At 28.8% G+C, this 25,009-nt stretch overlaps 1 protein-coding gene across 3 annotated transcripts in view; it reads left to right on the plus strand.

Moving 5' to 3' along the window:
- The first annotated feature begins 4,662 nt into the window (after positions 1 to 4,662).
- LOC107443324 (insulin-like peptide receptor) overlaps positions 4,663 to 25,009 on the plus strand; it is a 148,041-nt gene continuing 127,694 nt past the window's right edge. The window contains exon 1 of one of the 3 annotated variants that reach the window (XM_087167820.1): positions 4,663 to 5,188. The gene's annotated coding sequence lies outside the window, so the exon portion shown is untranslated. The remainder of the gene's footprint in view (positions 5,189 to 25,009) is intronic. The other 2 variants (XM_016057149.4, XM_087167821.1) reach the window with 2 other exon arrangements.

The raw sequence follows: 25,009 nt of genomic DNA on the forward strand, positions 1-25,009 counted from the left end.
CAGAGTTTAAATTTTGTAAACATACTATCCCATTAACTTTTCTACAACAAAAACTAATTATTTCAGCAATTTAACAATAAGAATTTTAAAGAAAAAAAATAACATTTGGATACTCAAAAACGTATGAAAGATCGCATATTAAACAGTTTTCTTATGATAAATGTAAACAAACCGTTTGAACTTTAGGCGATGTATTATAAGTAACTAAAAAAAATAATAAAATCAGTCAGGATTAAAAAGCTAACTATCTGATATATTTAGTGAATCAAAATGAAATACAATTAGAAACAGGTAAATATTTATTTTTGACAAAACAAAAGGAAATACTTAAAAGTGTATACAAAACTTATGAAAAATCGAATGAAAATGTATGAAAAACGAATATTAAATAGATTTCTTATTATAAATGTAAACAAACCGTTTGAACTTTAAGCAATATATTATCATAAGTAACGAAATAAAACTTCAATAAGTCGGGATTAAAAAACTAATTATCTGACATATTAGTGAATCAAAATGAAATACAATTAGAAACAGGTAAATATTTATTTTTAACAGAAAAAAAAAAGTGAAAGAAAAAGAAAAAGGAAACTCTTAAAAGAGTGAATACAAAACTTGCCGATTCTAAGATAAATTTGGCGAATACTTATTCAGTCAAGTTCTTGTCTTTATTTACTGGTTTTATAACACACAAACATTCAAAATAGTTAGATAAATTATTAAATGTTGTTTAAAGGTCATATTTTAAATAAATATTTACTTAATAAATGCAGTTTTCAATAAAAATTCTTATATTTGATACATCGTTAAAATTTAACAATTCTGAAAAATTGTTCCCTTATTTATTTAAAAAAAAACAGACAAAAACAAGCATTCAGGAACAAATTCTAACAACTTAAGATCGTTTATATACTGCATAGATAAGTAAATAGATTCAATAAATTTTAAATAAATTAGTATTTTCCTCACATAAGCAAGCTCCACTACCAGTTATATCTTCTGCAATTTATTACCCACTTCTTCTTTCTTTCGAGATCTGAATGAAATTTTAGCATTAGAAAGCCTTTTTTTAACTATTTGTCCAATTCATCGCTGCACAATTACCCATATTAATAATTTTAATATCAATAATAAAATAAATTCAAAAAATTATAAATAAATGAGTATTTACCTAATGCAAGCGAGATCCACTTCCAGGCTGCTAGTTATATCTCCAGCAATTTATTTCAAATTTCTTCTTTCTTTCGAGATTTGATGGATATCTAAATATAAGAAAGCCTCTTTTTTTAACTGTTTGTCCAATTTATCGCTGCACAATTACCCATATTAATAATTTTAATATCAATAATAAAATAAATTCAAAAAATTATAAATAAATGAGTATTTACCTAATGCAAGCGAGATCCACTTCCAGGCTGCTAGTTTAATATCAATAGTTAATATCTAGTTTATATCTAGTTATCTAGCTAGTTTAATATCTCCAGCAATTTTAATATCAATAATAAAATAAATTCAAAAAATTATAAATAAATGAGTATTTACCTAATGCAAGCGAGATCCACTTCCAGGCTGCTAGTTATATCTCCAGCAATTTATTTCAAATTTCTTCTTTCTTTCGAGATTTGATGGATATCTAAATATAAGAAAGCCTCTTTTTTTTAACTGTTTGTCCAATTTATCGTTGCACAATTACCCATATTAATAATTTTAATATCAATAATAAAATAAATTCAAAAAATTATAAATAAATGAGTATTTACCGAGAGATCCACTTCCAGGCTGCTAGTTATATCTCCAGCAATTTATTTCAAATTTCTTCTTTCTTTCGAGATTTGATGGATATCTAAATATAAGAAAGCCTCTTTTTTTTAACTGTTTGTCCAATTTATCGCTGCACAATTACCCATATTAATAATTTTAATATCAATAATAAAATAAATTCAAAAAATTATAAATAAATGAGTATTTACCGAGAGATCCACTTCCAGGCTGCTAGTTATATCTCCAGCAATTTATTTCAAATTTCTTCTTTCTTTCGAGATTTGATGGATACCTAAATATAAGAAAGCCTCTTTTTTTTAACTGTTTGTCCAATTTATCGCTGCACAATTACCCATATTAATAATTTTAATATCAATAATAAAATAAATTCAAAAAATTATAAATAAATGAGTATTTACCGAGAGATCCACTTCCAGGCTGCTAGTTATATCTCCAGCAATTTATTTCAAATTTCTTCTTTCTTTCGAGATTTGATGGATACCTAAATATAAGAAAGCCTCTTTTTTTTAACTGTTTGTCCAATTTATCGCTGCACAATTACCCATATTAATAATTTTAATATCAATAAGAAAATAAATTCAAAAAATTATAAATAAATGAGTATTTACCGAGAGATCCACTTCCAGGCTGCTAGTTATATCTCCAGCAATTTATTTCAAATTTCTTCTTTCTTTCGAGATTTGATGGATATCTAAATATAAGAAAGCCTCTTTTTTTTAACTGTTTGTCCAATTTATCGCTGCACAATTACCCATATTAATAATTTTAATATCAATAATAAAATAAATTCAAAAAATTATAAATAAATGAGTATTTACCGAGAGATCCACTTCCAGGCTGCTAGTTATATCTCCAGCAATTTATTTCAAATTTCTTCTTTCTTTCGAGATTTGATGGATATCTAAATATAAGAAAGCCTCTTTTTTTTAACTGTTTGTCCAATTTATCGCTGCACAATTACCCATATTAATAATTTTAATATCAATAATAAAATAAATTCAAAAAATTATAAATAAATGAGTATTTACCGAGAGATCCACTTCCAGGCTGCTAGTTATATCTCCAGCAATTCATTTCAAATTTCTTCTTTCTTTCGAGATTTGATGGATATCTAAATATAAGAAAGCCCCTTTTTTTAAACTGTTTCTCGAATTCATCGCTGCACAATTACCAATATTAATAATTTTAAAAATCTAAATGGGCTTTAAACTCTCACGTTAATGTTAATACTCGCGAACTTGTTTACTTCATATTGGCGTACTGCCAAAGAATTGGTTCAGATTTCCTATTAGAGCCTTAGCTAAAATGCTTGATCCAGTGCTACACAAGTTTATGAGCTTTGTACTGCAATTGTACGCGTTAATTTAAACACTTTAAGCCATAAGTTATTAACGATTAAATTAAAATTTTACAAAATTACTTCCCAAAAAATAATGCTTTATATTGTGTTTCTTAATTCCGGAGAGGTTGCAACGCTTCAATCTTCGAAGCCTCTTATGTTAAATTTATTATTTTAAAGATAAGCATTTTAGTTGTTAATGTTTAGTTGTAAAGTAATGTTTCTTAATTACGGGGAGATTTCAGCATTTCAATATTTGAAGCACCTTATGATGAATTTAGTATTTTAAAGACAATGATTTTTGTTAAAATATTAAAATTAATATTTAATATAATATTTTTGAATTCCGGGGAGGTTGCAACGCTTCAATCTTCTAAGCACCTAATGTTAGATTTACTATTTCAAAAATAATAATTTTTGTTAAAATATTATACTAATATTCTCCCCTTTAACAAAACTGCCTACGCTTGAAATATGTTGGTTTTGTGTGAAATATGCCCCCCTCCCACGTTATACAACTACATGATGTCTGACCGCTACTTAACTGTTAGATTTATGCCAAGTCTAGTCCACTCATTCCTTTCGGTCAATCTATCGTTCTTTAACCTCGTTATGTTGTACTTTTACAATATTTTTTCTTCGATATTTTTATATTAATTATTTTTTCTTTCATATATTTTTTTTTATGTTTAAAAGAGAGAAGAACGGTAAATTTATAAAAGATAGGAAAATAATAACTATTAATTACTCCTTAAAATAAATAAAAACATCATGAGGTTTAAAATTAGTGGATTACACGCGACACTGGAAATAATATGGCGTATGAAAATTAAGGGGTATTAATTTTAACCGAAGTAGCCGAAAGACATCATTATTGATGTCACTTTTTCATTCCATTTTATTTAAAAAGAAAAAATAATTACCCGATAAAAAAAATTAATAAACCCTGTTTGATAAATAAAGTTAAATTTATTAAGTATTTTAAACGGGCAAAAATAAATAAATAATCTATAATAATTAAAACAAAATAAAAATAAAGAGTAAGATCACAAGCATGAGATTAGGCGACGGATTGCATTGAAAAATTTATTTATTCCATAATGTTATAAATATTTGAAGGATAAAAAACATACTCGTTAAGAATAATTTCAACAGAGTAAAAAAAAAAAAAAAAAAAAAAAAACGAAGAAAGATGAAATATTATTTTACTGGACATCTTTTATCGCAATATAAGTATGAACCTCCCAGTAAATGAAGTTAAATTTTTAAATAATTTTTAACGGTCAAAAAAATAAATAAAAATTAAATAAAATAAAAAGTAAGATTTCAAGCAAGAAATGGTGCAACGGATTGTAGGGAAAAAATAATTTATTCCATTATGTTACGAATATTTGAAAATCAAAATAAAATTTAGAATCTCGTTAAGAATAATTTCTATTGAAATCATTCTTAAAAGAAGAAAAACAAAGCTAGCACAAAAGAAAAACAAAACAAGAGGAATCATTATTTTGTTGCACATCTTCTACCGCCATCCCCGCATCGTAGTAGGTCTCTTTGAATGAGATCGGCCGTCTTGCCGCAGCCAATGAGCGTCGTTGGTTGTTTACACTCGGCGATATGTGCGTAAATGATTGATTTAGAAGTCGTACGTTCGGGGCGACTTGTTTACCAGAAAAAGTCAACTTGTTTTGTAGAATACTATTTATCGGTGGCATTCTGTTAATACCAATTGTTTCAGGGCCTTATACAACGGATTTTCTCAGTTTGATCCATGTAAAGAATGTGATTGTGTTGTGATTCTTTTTGCCTTTCCTGCTGCGGGGGGGCAGGATTAAAAAAATGATACCTTTTCTGCAGCATTGTGATACGAATTTCAGTGCCCGTCTTCTTGTGGATATTATTTGTAGGTGGTGCTATGTGTCGACCCTTCATTGATGAAATTATCTTCAAGTTTTGTGTTAATGAGGTTGTAAAATCTTGCCAAGCCACTAGTAAAGGATAATACTATAATATTAATTTGATTACTTCAATGTTTGATACCTATAACCAAAGGAATTTCCATAGTAAGTACGTTTACATCGATTTGTTTTGTTGTTCTAACTTTGTGTTTTACTTCGTCGATTTTTATATTTCATTTTTCATAAGCAAAGTTTCTTGTGTTTGTTTTTATAACAATATTTCCTCCTGTTCTTACCTTGTTATTTCTTGATTATAGAGTGTTGATTTGTAACAAATGCGATTTCAAAATATTTTTTGATCAAATGATCAAAATGTTTTTATTTCGTATGCGTGATCTTAACAGCTTATTGTTTTTGTAAAATCAAATCTAACGTGCATATTATGTTTCTTCGTTATGCATTATTATTTGATGTTATTGAATTCTAAGATCGAAAATTTCATTCCATTAATTGTTGACAAATACTGTAGTGTAAACAAAACTACTGAACAACTTTTTATTGGTAGATCAATGCAGTTATATACACACAATGTTCTTAATACAACTCAAAGAAGTTGACTTTTTTTTGTTTTTTTGTAAAGATTTAATTATATTTGAAATTTAATTTTTGTGACTGCAAACTGCCCGCTCATTTTTACTTTCCATCATGCCTATATTAGGCTTTTATCAAGAAAATATGTAATGAAAAGTTTAATGGGAAATTATAATGTAATTAACTTTATGAATGCATTTCCTTTTCATAATTTATTCAATTGTTATCAGAGTAAGCTTATATATTTTTTAAAAGTTTTGTAAATTTTTTTCCATTAGCATTTTATTTAAATAATATCTATAAAACGGCCGTAATATCATTAAATAAATAAGGAATTATTAACTAGATGTAATTAAGTTTTCAAAAATCTGAGCTGGTAAAATAAAACTTCTAAATCTCTGAACCCATGTGACCCTGAATCCCCAAGGTTCTGCAGAACATCTTTCGAGAATCGTTGGTTTATAGAGCATTCATGTTAATTGATGATGGAATGGGATGCTTTGTCGAAACTTATAATGGTTCTTCTACCAGGTGTTGAATATAAACCTTATTGTTTTATCCCGTCGGGACTGACAGATTGAGTAATAAGTGCTTTCTGCTTTCCCAGGCCCACATTCTCCAGTAAACATACTATTACGAGTATAGTGTATAAGGATAACGTCCATGTGATCATGGGCCACTAGAGTTTGAAATGTTGTTTTATGTGTGATATCATGAGCTGTGTAAGGTGAATCGCACGATCACGTATATGTCGGTCCTGTGATATTTTTTAATATTTTTAATTAGTGCAGTGAAATCTTTCGGGAGCGACCACTCACTGTTCTACAGTAAATTGGTCTCTCTTAGGGGTTACCTTTATTGACCTCGAAGTATTATTGAAGGTACATGATTTGGAAGACTTCCATATCGGGATCTGTGGCAGAATAATCTCCAAGTCTTGGCAACTTCTGCGCAGTAGCCTGCGGGAAGCTAAAAGAAACATCTCTAAATGTATAGCTCTTACCGTGCAAACATGTACATTTTTAAAAAAACAATTTGCAAGTTTAAAATCTATTTGGCACCTTGGCGATTGTAGTTGGTCTTGGAATTATCCCCAGTGATTTTTTGCCAGCAATTTAAATTTTACTCAGTAAGTATTATTGGTGCGGAAATGCCGCTTGTACTGGCATTGTAATAACCAGATCGATGAATAAGATTTAACGTCAATAAAAATGACCTTTATTGTTATAATTATGTGTAAAAACAAACTTAACAATTTCGAATGATAGAACTATTTTAAATAAATAAAAAATTATGTGTTTTGTTTTAGTTTGCATTTAATTTTATATCATAAAAATTAGTTAGCTTTAAAAAATGAGAAGAAGTTTGTTTGTTTAAGTTAGTTTTTTTTTGTTAAAAAAAACTTTTTTTCTTCTAATTTAATTTTCAACTCTAAAAATAAATCATTGATAGCTTTGTCTTCAGAGCTTTCTGGCTGTGACATGAGTTTGTCGATCTCTTTTTGAGATGGTCAGAAAGAGCTCTCTAAATACAGTGGAGCATCGTTTATACGACGATCACTTATACGACGTTTACATTTATACGACGTTTTAGTGTGGTCCCAAATCATTCCTATTCATTTTAATATAAAAATATATCGTTTATACGACGCACAGAATCGGTTATACGTCGGTTTTTAGATTTTGTTCACGTTTATATAATTTTTTATTTTTACTTGTGTATTTTAAAAAAGGGCGGAATTTGCCAACATGAATGATACAGAAAAGGGTGCCAACAAGAATGCTTGGATGTCGACCGTAATTTTTACTAGATGACTGAAAAAACTTGACAATGCTATGAAGAAGGAAAAACGAAAAATTTTGCTATTCATCGACCAATGTCCAGCGCACCCATCGATACTAATTATTTCGGAAAATGTAAAAGCTCCCTTTTTTCCTGCAAATTGCACAAGTGCGCTTCAGCCATTAGATTTTGCAGTGATTGGAAATCTAAAATTGCATCATAGAAAGCAGTAAGTTCAACTCGCTATTCAAAGCATTGTAGAGACTAATAGCAAGAAAATATAATTAAAGGTATCATACATTCAAATTGCTCACTGAAAATTTTTTTTCTTTGGTTACTTGTTTGTTCTGCTTTGTCTAATTTAGAAATTTATGTAAATCAACACGTTAAACATTAAAATTAACTGAAAACAGAGTTAGTTTCAGTTTTAGAAGTTAAAATCGATTATACGACGTTATCGTTTATACGACGTTTTTCGGTGGTCCCTTCGGCGTCGTATAAACGATGCTCCACTGTAAGAGCCACTCACAATTATTTTGAATACAATCAAATCTACTTCTCTTTTAGAGATGGTCAGGAAGAGCTCTCCAAATAAGAGCCACTCACAAATATTTTGAATGCAATCAAATCTACTTATTTATTAATTTTTATTTGTTTCAATATTTTTTCGTGTTTCCTTATTTGACCTCCGCATTTGGGGTAGAGGTTTGCCCAATTGCTGATGAATTCTCCTAAAGGGTTTCTTTAACGCAAAGTCTATGAAAAAAATTCTATCCCTTCCTAAAGTGGTTGCAAATAGAGGATGTTGTTACACAGATGTGGTTTTTTCTTAAGGTTTCACTGTATTATGAAGTATCAGAAGTCAGTAATTTTTATACTTCCCAACAAAGGAAGAAATTAAGAGTTTTTGGCGAACAATATATTCTAGTCAGGGCCTTATTTATAAATGTGGGGGTGCTAAGCACAGAATTGTCAGTGGCCTCATAGTCGTTACTTTGAACCAAATTTGCTTGTCGTTTAATTACAGGGGTCTGTCCAGACATTTTGTGAAAGGTCCGGTTTTTGTGAAAAAATTACTCACATTCTTCCAACCAGGGTCCTGCTTTTATGAACTTGTGCAAATAGGGTCCGGTTATTGCAAAAAACTTTTTCCATGAGTTTTTAAATAGATTGAAGATTATGCTCAGCACTGTATAATTATAATAAAAAAAATTAAATTTTCGAAAATAAACAGCAATTGCTGCTTCTAAATTAGAGATGCAACATACAAATATTTGGTATTTAGCCTATATTGTTGAACGCAGAATATTCATTTCGGACTAATAATGGAAGAATTGTCTGCCGAAGACAAAATTTAATTCGTTTACATCCTTCTTTCTTGTTTTCTGCCCTGGGAAGGGTTTATTCAATTAACAAAGCAATAGTGAAGATAAACAAATTGGTGAAGGGTCCGATTAAAAGAAAAATCATTTTGTGAATGGTCCGTTTTTAAGTTAAAATATTTTGTCGAAACCAAATTTCTTCTAAGCAGACCCCTGAATTATGATGAATTTTTTAAAATGATTTGCATCATAAGTAAATTACAATATAGTGAGTAAATTTGAGCTAATATTTATTTAAATTTTTGTTAACTCTTGATTCTCTAATAGACAATTCCTAAGATAAAACACAAAAATAATAGGGGTCCCCGAAGATGTGAGGGCCTAGGCTTGTGCCTCTCAGACCTTCTTATAATAAATCAGACACTAATTCTTGGCTGGTTGGCATAAAGTACATGCATTTATTGCATTATTTTAATTGTTATAGTGCATTAATTCTTTGCAAGGACAGGCGTTTTAAACAATGATTTTTTGGAAAAGTAAAAATAGATCCAGTTTTTATGTTAAAAAATTAAAATATTTAGTTTAATAAAAATAATATAAGTTTGCTTTTAATATTTAAAAATGAAGTTCCACAAATTATCCATATATACCATGGTATGAAATTTCAATTCTAATAGTACTACCCAGACTAAAATTTTTGCTTGTCACTAAAAATATGAACAATTTTTAAAATGTTTAAATGTTACATAAAGATTTTTTTATTATTAAAAACTATAAAAGAATGTAGAGACTGAGAAATGGAAGCACATTATTGCAAATAAGCTATTATATTAATTTAAAATAAGGTTCTTTTAAGGTCTCAATGGTTTCAGTATTGCCCGCATCTCATTAAAATAAGAAAATTAAAGTATCAGTAATGCCAATACTATTGGTTAAGTGCAGTTCTACTGTCAAATTGTATACCTCTTCTTACTGCACTAAACTTCTCTAGAATACTACTCTAGAATCAAACTCTGTTACTAGCGCCAAGCTAAATGTTTGGTCGCCAATGACGAGTGGAAATTTCGCACTCTGATGTAATACAGTATGTAAAATATTTTCAAAGAAAAAGATGGTAACATTTTTGCACACATTTTCTTCTTTGCGTGTAATAATGTAGTTTGTCTCTGTTGAAATTATAGCAAAATCCTATCGAAAAATAATTTATTTTTTACTGCCTGCATACCAATATTTTCTTAAACTTTTGTAGCTTAAATACTTATTTGTCTTCGAACTACATATATTTTAATTGCTTTTTAGTTAAATAAAGATTCTTAAAAAGAAAGATAAAAAAAATTTTACTGTAAATTTTTTTTTGTTGTAGAATTATTGGAATAAGTTAAAAACAATTATAGGTTTTTTTTGTGGTTATTTAGGCTGTTTTTTTTCATAATTTTCTAGCATTAGTTTAATTCTTGCGTTAAAATAAAATATACAAGGAGTGAATAAACAATTTAGAAGACAACAAAGTTAATGATTGCTCCTTTGGCTTAAACAGATTGCCGCTACCTCTTCCTTTCCACAACTGCTCCCGTTATAACGGAATATTTTTCTTGGATATTTTAGATTGTTGAAAATTTTATGTTTTACTATTTTATTTTTAATTCAATGAATTTGATTTACAATGAATCGAATCTCACTAAAAGAAATGCATAAAATGAGATATTATTTAGAATCAATATTGAAACTAAAATATTCCTTGATTTTTTACTGAAAAGGTTAAAATTATAATTTAATCAATACAAGCTAGTTCCTGAATAAATGTAATCTTTATTTTTATTCAAAATCAACACCTTTATTAATTTGTAAAGACCAAGGCCGAATTTGCCTGATGTGAAATGAGAATAAAATAATTTAGATCAGGAAACAATAAAAAACAAACAAAAAATCAATTATTATAAATTATTTTCTGTGTATATAAGCAGACTACAGAGTATTAAAGTAATTTTGCCGATATATGACCCTCTGGAGAGGAATTTTGTGCGTAGGTATTATGATCTATGCGCTCAAGAATAATGTTTATAAACGATTTGCGTAGCTCTCACGATTACAGCTATCACAAATTATTGCAAAATTTCGGAATTTTTAAATGATAAACCCACTTTTTATGTTTGAAAAGTAATCCTTACAGTAAAAAACCGAAAATGGAGTTGGGACGATATTTTAAGCACAAGAAATTGCGATATTAATCTTTTGTCAAGCATCTCGCCATTTTTCGCGATCACTAATGAGAAGAGAGTGTGATAAAAACCATTAAAAACAGAAAAAATTACAAAGAAAGCATTTTTTGTTTTAAATATTTTTGCCATCTCTGACACGTTATTAGTTTCTTCTCTGCTTTTAGAGGTTTTTATTACACTGTCTTCTCGTTAGTGATCACGAAAAATGGCGATACTTGGCAAAAGCCTTGGAATTAGTGTCGTAATTTCTTGTGCTAAAAATATCATTCTAACTCCATTTTAGGTTTTTACTGTACGGATTATGTTTCAATCATAAAAGCGGGTATTGCCATTCGAAAATTTCGAAATTTTGTCACTGTATCCATGAAAGCTACATAAAAAAAAAAGTTTAAAAGTGCTTGTATTCCAATAAGCAAATAACATTTAAATCCCCGTATTCAATCAGCAGAAGCAGAGGTAATTGAAATTGTTTGTTAAAGAGCAAATTATTTTATATACAGTTAATGGGAACTAATAACTTAGTAGTTTCACGCCGTTTTTATCCTCATTAAGTCTCTTTTATCATTAGTCTATTTTGAACATCAAATAACTCATAATTACTTCTCAAGATAAAACCTTTAACTCCTATGAGTTCGGAGTTGGAAAAAAATAAACTGAGGTTATATTTAAATATTATATTCTAAAAAAATCTTATCGTCTATGATCAATAATTTTTTTAAAGAAAAAAATTAGGTGATTTAAGTCCATCATTTAGAAAGAAAAGAAAGTAAAACACACAAGTAAATCAAATCTAGTGATTTAAATCTTGCTAATCCTGACTGTGTAGTGACGTAGTGCATTGAAATTTTTAAGTCTTGGCCGATTTAAACAAATTTAAGATTATCTAACAGGGGTCTGTTTAGAAGAAATTTGGGTTCGTTAAAAAATATCTTTTCATGAAAACGGACCCTTTACAAAGTAATTTATCTTTTAATCGGTCCCTTCACAAGAGACACTCGATAGACATTTGCGTATTATTGTAAATGGGCGGGAAAAATTGACTGATGCTGAGTGTTCAGCTGTTATAGTTATTTTCAAATCTACTGGCAATCGACATATATTGCTCTAAAATTTTGTTAATCATGTTTTTCTGCTTTAATTCTAAGACTAAGTTTGATCTCATTTCCGTTATATTAAGTGCCTTAACCTCTTCGTAGTCAAAAAAAATTTATAAATTCCAAATGTAGTATTCTAAGAAAATATTTATATTTCTGCAAACATCGTGTGCACATTCTTATTGATATTAAATGATATTTTTTTTGTAAATAAATAATTGAGCACTATATTATTCATAAAATTAATTGATAAAATATTATGTAAATAAAAATTAACTTATGTCAGTTTTTTAAAAAAAATATTATAAATTTAAGAATTGTTTAAGTTTACTTAATGTGTAACTCATTAGAAGTGATACATAAATAAGTTGTGTTGTTTAAAATATGTCAATTGAAATTATTAAAAATGTGAGTGATTTTGTTTCCATTATTCGTCCGAAATAAATATTCTGTGTTGTGCAGTATAGGCTAAATACCAAATATTTGTATGTTGCATCTATTTATTTTTGAAATTTTAATTTTTTTTAAATTATAATTTTACGGTGTTTAGCATAATCTTGTATTCATTTACAATTTAAAAACTCCTTGAAAAAGTTTTTTACAATAACAGGACCCTATTTGCACAAATTCCGAAAACAGGACCCTGGTTGAAAGAATGTGACGTAACGCTTATTTCCCATCATCATTCATGTCTCTATATATTGAGAATTAAATATTCGATTGCGTAAAAAAATAGTACGATTTCGTGTTTGATTTAGCAACTCAATTATGTGTAATCAAATAGCATATTTTTAAAGTGTGCCCCTCGAACCACTCCACAATGGTTAACATTCCGATCATTAATTTAAAATGATCAGAGGTATGTCCAGACATTTTGTGAAAGGTCCGTTTTTCGTGAAATTGTGAAAAAATTACTCACATTCTTTCAATCAGGGTCCGCTTTTATGAATTTGTGCAAATAGGGTCCGTTATTGCAAAGCAAAAAACTTTTTCAAGGAGTTTTTAAATTGTAAAGATATACAAGATTATGCTCAACACTGTAAAATTATAATTAAAAAAATTAAATTTTAAAAAATAAACAATTGCTGCTTCTAAATTAGAGATGCAACATACAAATATTTGGTATTTAGCCTATACTGCTGAACGCAGAATATTCATTTCGGACGAATAATGGAAGAATCGTCTGCCGAAGATAAAACTTAATTCGTTTACATCCATCTTTCCTGTTTTCTTCCCTGGAAAGGGTTTATTCGATTGACAAAATAATAATGAAGATAAACAAATTTTTGAAGGGTCTGTTTTTAAGTTAAAATATTTTGTGAAGGGTCCGTTTTTAAGTTAAAATATTTTGTGAAGGGTCCGTTTTTATGGAAAGATATTTTGTGAAGGGTCCGTTAACGGACCCAAATTCCTTCTAAACAGACCCCTGATGATGCTGGTATCTTGAAATCAGTGGGGAATTATTTAAATATTTTGTAGTTAGCAACAGTATAATTATTTAAACAGACCTTATGATATACTTTTTGTCTTCCAAAAGGTCCTGAGAAACTCACTTCTTGAATATCGCCGTTGAGTTAGTTGATGTATGTAATTCGTTAAGGTCAGTTAATATGACGCACTTCCAGCTTATTTATTATGTCTTTTTAGTTGCGTACGCTTTTGAATTGTTTATTACTCAGTGTTTAATGATTAATTATTTATTGATGTGTTGTGTTTGTTCCCGTAATTGCGCATTTATTGTATCTTATTCTATGAAGAATATAAGTTCTCACTTACCATGTATGCCAGGGGTCTGTCCAGACATTTTGTGAAAGGTCCGGTTTTTTGTGAAATAGTGAAAAATTAAATTCTTTCAACCAGGGTCCTGCTTTTATGAACTTGTGCAAATAGGGTCCGGTTATTGCAAAAAACTTTTTCAAGGAGTTTTTAAATTGTAAATAGATACAAGATTATGCTCGGCACTGGAGAATTATAATAAAAGAAATTAAATTTTCAAAAATAAACAGCAATTGCTGCTTCTAAATTAGAGATGTATAACTTACAAATATTTGGTATTTATACTGCTGAACGCAGAATATTCATTTCAGACGGATAATGGAAGAATCGTCTTACGAAGACAAAACTTAATTCGTTTAAATCCATATTTCTTGTTTTCTGCCCTGGGAAGGGTTTATTCAATTAATAAAAGAATAATGGAGGTAAACAAATTTGTGAAGGGTCCGATTAAAAGAAAAATCATTTTGTGAAGGGTCCGTTTTTAAGTTAAAATATTTTGTGAAGGGTCCGTTTTTATGAAAAGATATTTTGTGAAGGGTCCGTTTTTATGAAAAGATATTTTGTGAAGGGTCCGTTAACGGACCCAAGTTTCTTCTAAACAGACCCCTGTATGCGTTTGGCGCATGGACCTCTCGGTTTACCATCTCAAGAAGCTTTTCCAGTAATTAAGAAATGCACTTTCTTGCTTTAATTATTGCTATAATTTAATAACATTATAAGACTTAGAACAAAACCGTTTATTTTTTTGAAAATAATTTAATTTTTTTCTCTTAAGCCTGGTATTACCCTTATTAAAATACTAACTTAACTTGCCTTACACTGAACTCCAGACAGATGCATATTAAAATATCCAAAATATTGGTTCCGGTTAAATCAATAGGACGCTATACCGACCATTGCAAATTGTTGTTCATCTAGATTAGTAGTTTGAAATATAAATTTAAGAAGTAACTTCCGGCAAACCCAGATTCCTAGAACTAAATTTCAAACGCTGGATTTTTTTTCTTCTAATGTATTAAAATGCAAACAAATTATGGCAGGATAACTCAAAATTACGCAGCGGAGAAATAGTCCGACTGTAGCTTGTTTGCAATTTCGAATTTTTTAAATATTTTTTTTTTCAGCATTTAAAATTTCTTAGTTTACTCTTAAGTTTACATGAACTCTTTTTTCTATAAATTTTAACTTTTCTAATACTAATGGAGGTGAAACAAAATTTGTTTATACCCTGGTATGATCTTTTTAAGTAATAAAGTAAAGATAAGTTGGAAAATTTAAACTTAATAGTAATTTTTATAAGAATTAGTAGTAATGCTATAATTTTTCAATTTTTACACTGGGGAATATAAAACCCACCTTGCAGAATGCATACTATATAAGCAATTGCATATTAATTGTGGAAAATGCAATAAAGATTATTTATGACAACCATTTAATATTATTGGGATTAAAAGCTCGGATATGAAAAAAACAGAAGAGTTCACTATTGTAAGACATATAACTTATTTTTTTTTTTCTTTCCCCAAACTCATTCTCTGAAATAAAATTTATTTTCTTGTTCGAAATACGTATAACAGCAGGCAGTTAACAAAGCTATAACATATTGGCAAACTTAAAATTCCGTGCTTTTTTTAGGATGCCATTTGGGAACTTCTTTAGCAAGCTCTTAAATTATTGTAGGATTTTTAAGTTTATTTTCCTTAATTTTTTTAAAAATTTAGTTCATGTGCAATAATTTAATCCCGTGCAATAATTACAAATTAAAATTAAATTTTTATCAGAATCTTCGTCTTGTTATCACCTAAATAAATTTATTAATTCATAGTTTGCGATAAAAGAATACTTAATCCGGTTAAATTTTTAATCTTATTATAGTACAACAGAATGTTAGAGAATATCTCTTGTTTTGTTTGAAATATATTAGCATAATTTGAAGGCTGTTCGCCCCATTGTATTAATGTTATTGTCGCTCTTTTATCTGTATTTTAAGAAATCATAACTTTTCACAACTCATTTGCTGTGTCGCGGGATCGATAAATTCGTAGAGTCTTATATCAAATATCAAAATATTTCATGTTGATAAAGAAATAAATTACAAAAAAAATTGTTAATTTAACTTGTAAAGTTATTGTGACTCGTACGCCCATTTCACGCATTGCATAATATCGTGTCAAAAACCAAGATTTTAAAATTACTACTAAAAAAAAAACATTTCATTTAATTATTTTTATAAAAAGCGAGAACTTATTTTTACATATTTACAAAAACAGAACCCTGGAGAAAAGAACCAAAATCTAAAAAAACTTTGTATTCAGAAATATGCATTTCATTGTATACATTTCACAGAAACATGGACTTTTACAAAAAGTTTTAACAGACCACAGGGTTTTATAAATTTTTACAAAAGGAATAGATGTTTTGAAATTTAACGAAAACAGGGCCTTTCTCAAAAAAAAAGAAAATCGGGAAATGACGCCTCTATTTAATCATGAATGCTTAACTAAAGATTGAAGTTCGTGTTGTTGATTGAGGGGTCCGTTCCAATATGACGATGCAAAACACCAACAGAGGGCTTATTTTTGCCGGCAAGGGGGAGAGTTATGAGAAATGTTTACGTATCGATCAGAATTCTCTGATTTTTAAGTTTTGCTTTAAAATGCGAAATTAAATTGAGAAAAAAATAAAATAACAATAAATAACAAAGCAATTAGGAAAGAAATTAGATTTGGAAAAATTAAAATAAGTTAAACTTGGGGGGGGGAGGGGGCGGCGAAAAAGTTGGAAAAAACTTCTTTAAGGAGATTTTGAGGTCAAGAATTAATGATCACAGAAACGTACAAAAGTATAGCAAAAATATTCTACTTTAAATTTTTATAATAAACAAGAACATAATTTTTATTTTTGCTAAGCTTCATATTTTAACTCTGTGGTTTAATTACTGCATTAAAAATTATAGTTAAAGCAAAAAGTAAGGTGGTATTTTTTTTACGTAAGCAATATAGGTGGTTTGTGATTTGCTTAATTTTGCTGACAAGAGTGCATGAGTTAAAAATTGCCAAAAAAAAAAATGCTTACATAATATTGGAACGGGCTCTTAATTGGTTACCTGCTGGTTGATTTGAATACGGATAGATCAATAAATTCGTGATGCTGCATTAACTCTTATCTCTTCCTACTTGCCCTCATGTATATTTAAAAATATTTTTATTACGGATTATTATTCTGTTTCGAATTGCGGAATATGGATCTCCGAATGTGCTGTTCATTTACAAAACGACAGTTAGTAAAAATTACTGATATTTTTTTGTTCGGCAGTACCCGATTTGGAAATTATTTCTAATATTGTTCTTTACTTTTTTTTTCTCCTCGGCTACTATTCAACGCATTTTCGTTCTTTTGAAGTGCGGTTATACCTTGAAACAACATCTGTTACCAGGGGTCTGTCCAGACGTTTTGTGAAAAGTCCGGTTTTCGTGAAATTGTGAAAAAATTACTCTTATTCTTTCAACCAGGGACCGCTTTTATGAATTTGTGCAAATAGGGTCCGGTTATTGCAAAAAATAATTAGATACAAGATTATGCTCGGCGCAGTCAAATTATAATAAAAAAGAAATTAAATTTTAAAAAATAACAGCAATTGCTGCTTCGAAATTAGATGCAACATACAAATATTTGGTATTTAGCCTATACTGCTGAACGCAGAATATTAATTTCGGGCGAATAATGGAAGAAGCGTCTGTCTAAGAAAAAACTTAATTCCTTTACATCCATCTTTCTTGTTTTCTGCCCTGGGAAGGGTTTATTCGATTAACAAAACAATAATGAAGATAAACGAATTTGTGAAGGGTCCGATTAAAAGAAATCATTTTGTGAAGGGTCCGTTTTTATGAAAAGATATTTTGTGAAAGGTCCGTGAACGGACCCGAATTTCTTCAATTTCGAAAAGACAGGTTGGTCGATCTACTGTCCGCTAAAATTCAACTGCAAGTTGAAATTTGAGGTGCTGATCGGATCATTTTGAATTATAACTTTTTTTTCTCCAATTCCTTTTGTTCGAAAGTTATTGTAATTTTAAGTGTTTTTTTTACAAATTTTTTTTCTTTAAATGATAATTAGTTATCACTCTCGCAATTTTCATTTTATAAACGATCGCTTGACTTGTCAAAAGCTACAAAAAATTGAATAAATAAAAAAAGAAAAGAAAGGCTACATGTTGCCAGATATAAATCTTAACTTTTATGTCGATATTTTTAAAAATATAATGACAGAAAAAAGATGAACTGGTTTCCATTGTTAACAGTTATGATATAAGGTTATCGTTATATATTGTTAAGAAATAAAATTTCTTCACATGCAAGTTACTGTTTATTGACGATTATTTTTGTATTTGAATATATATTTTCTTGGATGCAAAACCTGAAAAATAAATTTCTTTGCACCGTTGGTATGTTAAATTTCACAGAAACGAAGAAATTAGGTTTTTATTAACGAGAAAAGTATTTAAAACTCATATAGATTTTTACGAAAATTGTCCGTAAAAAAATGACAACTAATATATTTTAGTTCGCGGGTCACAAAAAAAGGCTTCGCGGGCCGGATGCGGCCCCCGGGCCGCCAGTTGGAAACCCCTGTCCTAGAAGACAAATGGAAAAACGAAATTTGAGGAAATTAAACTGGATTACTTTATACCGAACCACAATATTTTGCACTTCTTTTTTTTTTTTAAAAAAAAAAGTATTGTATTCAGACAAGTCAATTTCATCATTTTTACTGTTTTTATTATAACGCAGCATTTTAACTGAACGTCTCATACTATTAATTTATTGTCACTTTTTCCCTGTACTGTAATATAGATAACCGGTAATTTGTGAATTTAAGAGTTGAAGTTTTGTTTTAGGAACTAAAAACAAATTTTTTTCTCTTCTGTTTTTCTTTTATAGGTATTTTTGTTATGGCACAGCGCTTTTTTTTAGTGAACGTTACTAATAAATTTTATTTTATAGCAATTTTTTTTCTTCTAAAAATATGGCTATGGTAAAAATTTAAACTGAGCAGGGGTCTGTTTAGAAGAAATTTGGGTCCGTTCACAAAATATCTTTTCATAAAAAACGGACCCTTCACAAAATGATTTTTCTTTTAATCGGACCCTTCACAAATTTGTTTATCTTCATTATTATTTTGTTAATCGAATAAACCAGGGTTGGCAAGATTTTGCCGCAGGTGGAAAAAACCATGGTAAATACCGGTAAAAACCGTCCTGGCAAAAACAGGTTTTTGCCAAGCAAAGTGGCAAAAAGTGGCAAAAACCTATATTGTCCAAGATGAGAGGACAAAAACACATTTTTGATACAAAATTATTCCTAAAATTGAAATATATACTATAAATATAAATAATTACAAAAAAATTAACAAAACTATTATTCCATAATTAAATGATAATGTAATAATATATCATTTTAGTAGTTTAAAACATTATTGATTGGAAAATTTGTGATTATTCTCCTTTTTCCAGTGAAATGAACTTATTTTAAATTAATACAAATATGATTTAAGGCATAAAATATCTATCAACATGTGTAATTAATTATTGTACAAATAATTTTTTATAATAAATAATAGTATTATACAAATAATAATATTTATTTGTAAAAGAACATTTATTTTAGGATTCTAAAATGAAAAGAGATCAAAAACTTTCAATCTTTTAAAAATTATTACCCTTAGGTACATTAATTATTAATATGTTAAAAATAATTTTTTCATGTAATGTATCAAAATTATTATTCCTTATGATTGATTTAAATTTGTTTCAAGTATTTTGTAATAATATTTAATCAGCAATTTATATAATTTGGTTTTTGCCGGTTTTTACCAGTTTTTGCCGGTTTTTACCAGGTTTTTGCCACTGTCTTGGCAAAAACCCCTTTTTGCCGGCAAAAACTCCAACCCTGGAATAAACCCTTTCCAGGGCAGAAAACAAGAAAGATGGATGTAAACGAATTACGTTTTGTCATCGGCAGACGATTCTTCCATTATTCGTCCGAAATTAATATTCTGCGTTCAGCAGTATAGGCTAAATACCAAATATTTGTATGTTGCATCTCTAATTAAGAAGCAGCAATTGATGTTTATTTTTTAAAATGTAATTTTTTTAATTATAATTTTACAGTGCTGAGCATAATCTTGTATATCTTTACAATTTAAAAACTCCTTGAAAAAGTTTTTTTTTTGCAATAACGGACCCTATTTGCACGAATTCATAAAAGCGGACCCTGGTTGAAAGAATGTGAGTAATTTTTTCACAATTTCACGAAAAACGGACCTTTCACAAAATGTCTGGACAGACCCCTGCTGAGATTTTCAATTTTAAGATTTTCATTAAAAAAATTAAGAAAGTTTTTTGTTTCAATTTAGTTTTTTTTTGTTTTTTAAAGAAAAACTTTTTTTATAGATATTTTAATTATAACATGGTAATTTTTAAGAGCATTTATGTTAGACCTTTTTTTCTTGACTTTTTTGGTAATTGAAAAACTGAGATGGTCAGCTGCAAAATTTTCTTTCGAAAATTAAGATAAATTTTTATTTTCTGTTTCGCTTTTGTATATAATCTTTAGTTTTTATGATAGCGCGGCAATTTCAGAAGCGTTTATGATAAGCCTTATTTTTAGCGTCATTTTATGAATATGTTTTTACAGAAAATATTATTCTTAGCATTGGAATTTTGGTTTCAGTGTTGCTGCGCCTCTAAAGATGTTGCTATTTAGTCCCGAATCTACGATACTCGGCCGATTTTTTTTTTGTGCCGAATATTCGATATTCGACCAAATTACATTCATTGCCGTGCCGAAATATCGTACCGAATACCGTTCGTACCGAAATACCATATCAAAAAGTGATTATTTAAATTCGCGAATAGAAATTCGCGTATAATATTAACATGTAAGTCAAATAACGGGATCATCAAAATCACATGGAAAATTACAGCAATAATTGAAAGAAAAAAAAATCGCTTAAATTTATGCTGAATTCAGCATGAATAAAGCATGTCAAACGTGCGATTTAAAATTAGCATGTCGTAATAAAATTATCGGAATTTTTTATGCTACGTGGGAATGCATAGCAATAACTGCCGAAAAAGAAGAAAGAAAGAATTGCAGAAAATACATATCAAAAATCACTTGGATTTACGATAAGATCGGCACAAATGAAGTGTGCCAAAAAGTGATTATTTTAATGGGGGATCTGAAACTTGTTTGTCGTAATAATTATCGTAATAAAAATTCGGTATTTTCGAAATTACGTTGAAAAGCGGAAAAAGCTGCTTAAAAAATCATTTAGATTTACGATAAAATCGATTTAAAGAATGCGCGTTAAACATGTATTTACCATAGAATCAGTAAAAATGAGCTCGTCAAAACGTGCAACTCACAAGTGCAATAAAAAACTTTCGAATTTTTTATTTTTGAAATTTTTGTTTATTTTTATTGCTCAACACAGAAAATTCATTTCGGACGAATGATGGAAACAAAATCACTCACATTTTTAATAATTTCAATTGACATATTTTAAATAACACAACTTAGTTATGTATCACTTTTAATGTGTTACGCATTAAGTAAATTTAGACGATTCTTAAATTTATAAAATTTTATTTAAAAAATTTCCAGAAAAAGTTTTTTATTTACATAATATTCTATTAATTTCATGAATAAATGTAAATTGATCAATTTATTTACAAAAAAAATATCATTTAATATTATTAAAAATGTGCACACGACCCTTGTAAAAGTAAAAATATTTTCTTAGAATACTACATTTGGAATTTAAACTTAGGAAAACTTTGAAAACTTAGTTTCGAACCGTCTTTCTTTTCTTCACCCCCCTCCAGAAGGGTTTATTCGATTAATAAAACAATAATGAAGATAAACAAATCTGTGAAGGGTCCGATTAAAAGATAAATTATTTTGTGAAGTGTCCCAAATTTCTTCTAAATCTAAACAAACCCCTGATTTGTAATAACAGTATAAACAGTATCTGTTTTAAATGAATATGTATATTATTAGGGGCTTAAGGATTTGAAAACTGTTGGTAGCCAGTTAAAATTTTTGGTCGAAACTAATTATATTTGCATCATCCCCCATTCCAGTTTTTTATTTTTCCAAATTTGAAATTTTGTCGTGATTTTTTGTTTGTATTTTTCTTAAATAAAGTCATTAGAGCGGCAAAATAAAATTTACTAATTTAACCCTTGAGCTTGACATTTACTGCAGATTATCATTATTGTTACTAATTTATTAAACGTTACACGTTGAATTTGCAAAAACTTTCTCGTTTCTTCACATTTTTTGTGTGATTTTTAACTCGAAGATCTTATAAGACTATAGAGTATAGATTATAATTATAGAATATAAAAGTTTTAAGTAAAAACTGTAGGTGAAGCAAAATGTTTATCGTTTACTTATTTTTAAAATATATGTCAATTTTATTGGTTGTCTTATTGGTTGTATTTCATTGGGTGAAAAAGGAAAAATTCTACCCACATTTAAATTAATTTTTTTTTCAAATAATGTTTTAGACAGTGAGCAAAGATTAAATTAGTCCATCTTAAACTTTACTAATCTAGTAGTTTGTAACATACCAACTAAAATTACTTTTAAATAACCCTCGAAGAATTTCGAAGGAAAATTCCGAGATAAAGAACCAATGCGATTGCCATGGAAGAAAAACAGATGGTTGTTATTACTCATTAATTTGCTGAATTAAAATCGAATCGAGCGCAATTATTCTCATAACTTGCGTGGTTTTCTGATTTTGCACCTATTTCATGTTTTTTTTTCTTCTCATTCTTAAAACAAATATGGGATTTTGATAGGGTTTTTAAAATTCTGATATTTTTAATACTATATTATAACTCTTTTCGAATTGGAGTAAACTTTTTTAAGCGTTCGATTCATGCTACTCCCTCTTAAGTTTACGGGGTTTCCGATAGAGTTTTTGTTGGTTATTCAACAAATTCGAGCTCAATTCCGAGACCGTATTTTTTTTTCTCACGTAAATATTGAAAAAAAAAAAAAGTGTCGTCTCATAATTAAAAAAAATTAATGTACAGTCAGCATTTTAAATTTTTAAGCTCTGCTTAAAGACTTCGATCACAAAATATCTTTTCATAAAAGCGGACCCTTCACAAAATAACTCAAAATAACTCGAACAAAATTACTTAAAAACGGACCTTTCACAAAATAATTTTTCTTTTAATTGGACCCTTCACAAATTTGTTTATCTTCATTATTGTTTTGTTAATCAAATAAACCCTTCCCAGGAAGGAGGGGGGGGGGAGAAAGACAGATGTAAACGAACTAAATTTTGTCTTCCGCAGACGCTTCTTTCTTTATTCGTCCCAAATGAATATTCTGCGTTCAGCAGTATGGGCTAAATACCAAATATTTGTATGTTGCATAGCTAATTTAGTAGCTGCAATTGTTGTTTAAGAATAATAATATAAAGTTAGAGAAATAAAAATTTGTGTTTAGGAAAGACATTTATTTTAAACGAAAAATTTGTGTTTAAAGAAGATATTTATTTTAAACAAAAAGATGTAGGCATATTTTTGTTTAAAATTAACTCAGGCGGTTAAACATAAGTGAAATATTTAATTACTTATAAAGACAGCTTAGCTAAAAACACCTGCTGTCTTTAGATAAGTACTCCAGATAAACTACATTCATAAGTTCGAACTAACAAAAAGCTTAACGATTCTTTGTCTTATTGACGTTTAAATTGAAAATACTGTGCGTAGATTTCATAAAAAGGAAACATATATTGACTGTAATTTATACTATTTACAAATTAAGGTATTTTTAAAAAAAAAAAACATCCTTTCGTTGTTCCATATTTCAACCAGGGGTCTGTCCAGAAATTTTGTGTAAGGTTCGGTTTTTGTGAAATTGTGAAAAATTTACTCACTTTCTTACAACCAGGGTTCCTGCTTTTATGAATTTGTGCAAATAGGGTTCGGTTATTGCAAAAAACTTTTTCAAGGAGTTTTTAAATTGTAATTAGATACAAGATTATGCTCAGCACTGTAAAATTATAATAAAAAAAAAATTAAAATTTTCAAAAATAAACAGCAATTGTTGCTTCTAAATTAGAAATGCAACATACAAATATTTGGTATTTAGCCTATACTGCTGAACTTAGAATATTCATTTCGGACGAATAATGGTAGAATCGTCTGCCGAAGACAAAATTTAGTTCGTTTACATCCATCTTTGTTGTTTTCTGCCTTGGAAAGGGTTTATTCGATTAACAAAATAATAATGAAGATGAACAAATTTGTAAAGGGTCCGATTAAAAGAAAAATCATTTTGTGAAGGGTCCGTTTTTAAGTTAAAATATTTTGTGAAGGGTCCGTTTTTATGAAAAGATATTTTAAGAAGGGTCCGTTATTTTAAGAAGGGTCCCAAATTTCTTCTAAACAGACCCCTGCTTCACCCAATTAGACCGATCTTTTTCAGTTCAGTTTTTAAAAAATAGTTCATGTAGGCAAATAATAAATGAATAGTGTAATATTTTTAAAAAATGCCGCTTTCATGACAGCGCACGTTTTAAACTATAACAATGGTTTTCATCAGTGATATTTCGTATTTTCGATATTGCGTCCGAACTACACGAGGCCAAGAAGAGGCGATCACTTACTTACATGGAAATTTATTTGCTGAAAAAAAAGAAAAAAAGAAGCCCGATCCAAATCGGTACTCTTATTATCGAGTTACTAGCGAACATACATCCAGGTAGACTTATGCTTTTATATATAGAGAGAAGATTTGCTCGGTACCGCCCTCCAGTAGTCGCTATCAGGGTTCTGTTTAGAAGAAATTTGGGTCCGTTAACGGACCCTTCACAAAATAATTTATCTTTTAATTGGACCCTTCACAAATTTGTTTATCTTCATTATTATTTTGTTAATCGAATAAACCCTTCCCAGGAAGAGAGGGGGGAAAGGAAGACAGATTTAACGAACTAAATTTTGTCTTCGGCAGACGCTTCTTCCTTTATTCGTCCGAAATGAATATTCTGCGTTCAGCAGTATAGGCTAAATACCAAATATTTGTATGTTGCATCGCTAATTCAGTAGCTGCAATTGCTGTTTATTTTTTAAAATTTAATTTTTTAATTATAATTTTACAGTGTTGAGCATATTCTTGTA

Source organism: Parasteatoda tepidariorum, chromosome 7, assembly GCF_982258835.1.
Source record: "Parasteatoda tepidariorum strain Cologne lab strain chromosome 7, Ptep-v5.0, whole genome shotgun sequence".
NCBI classification, from domain to species: domain Eukaryota; kingdom Metazoa; phylum Arthropoda; class Arachnida; order Araneae; family Theridiidae; genus Parasteatoda; species Parasteatoda tepidariorum.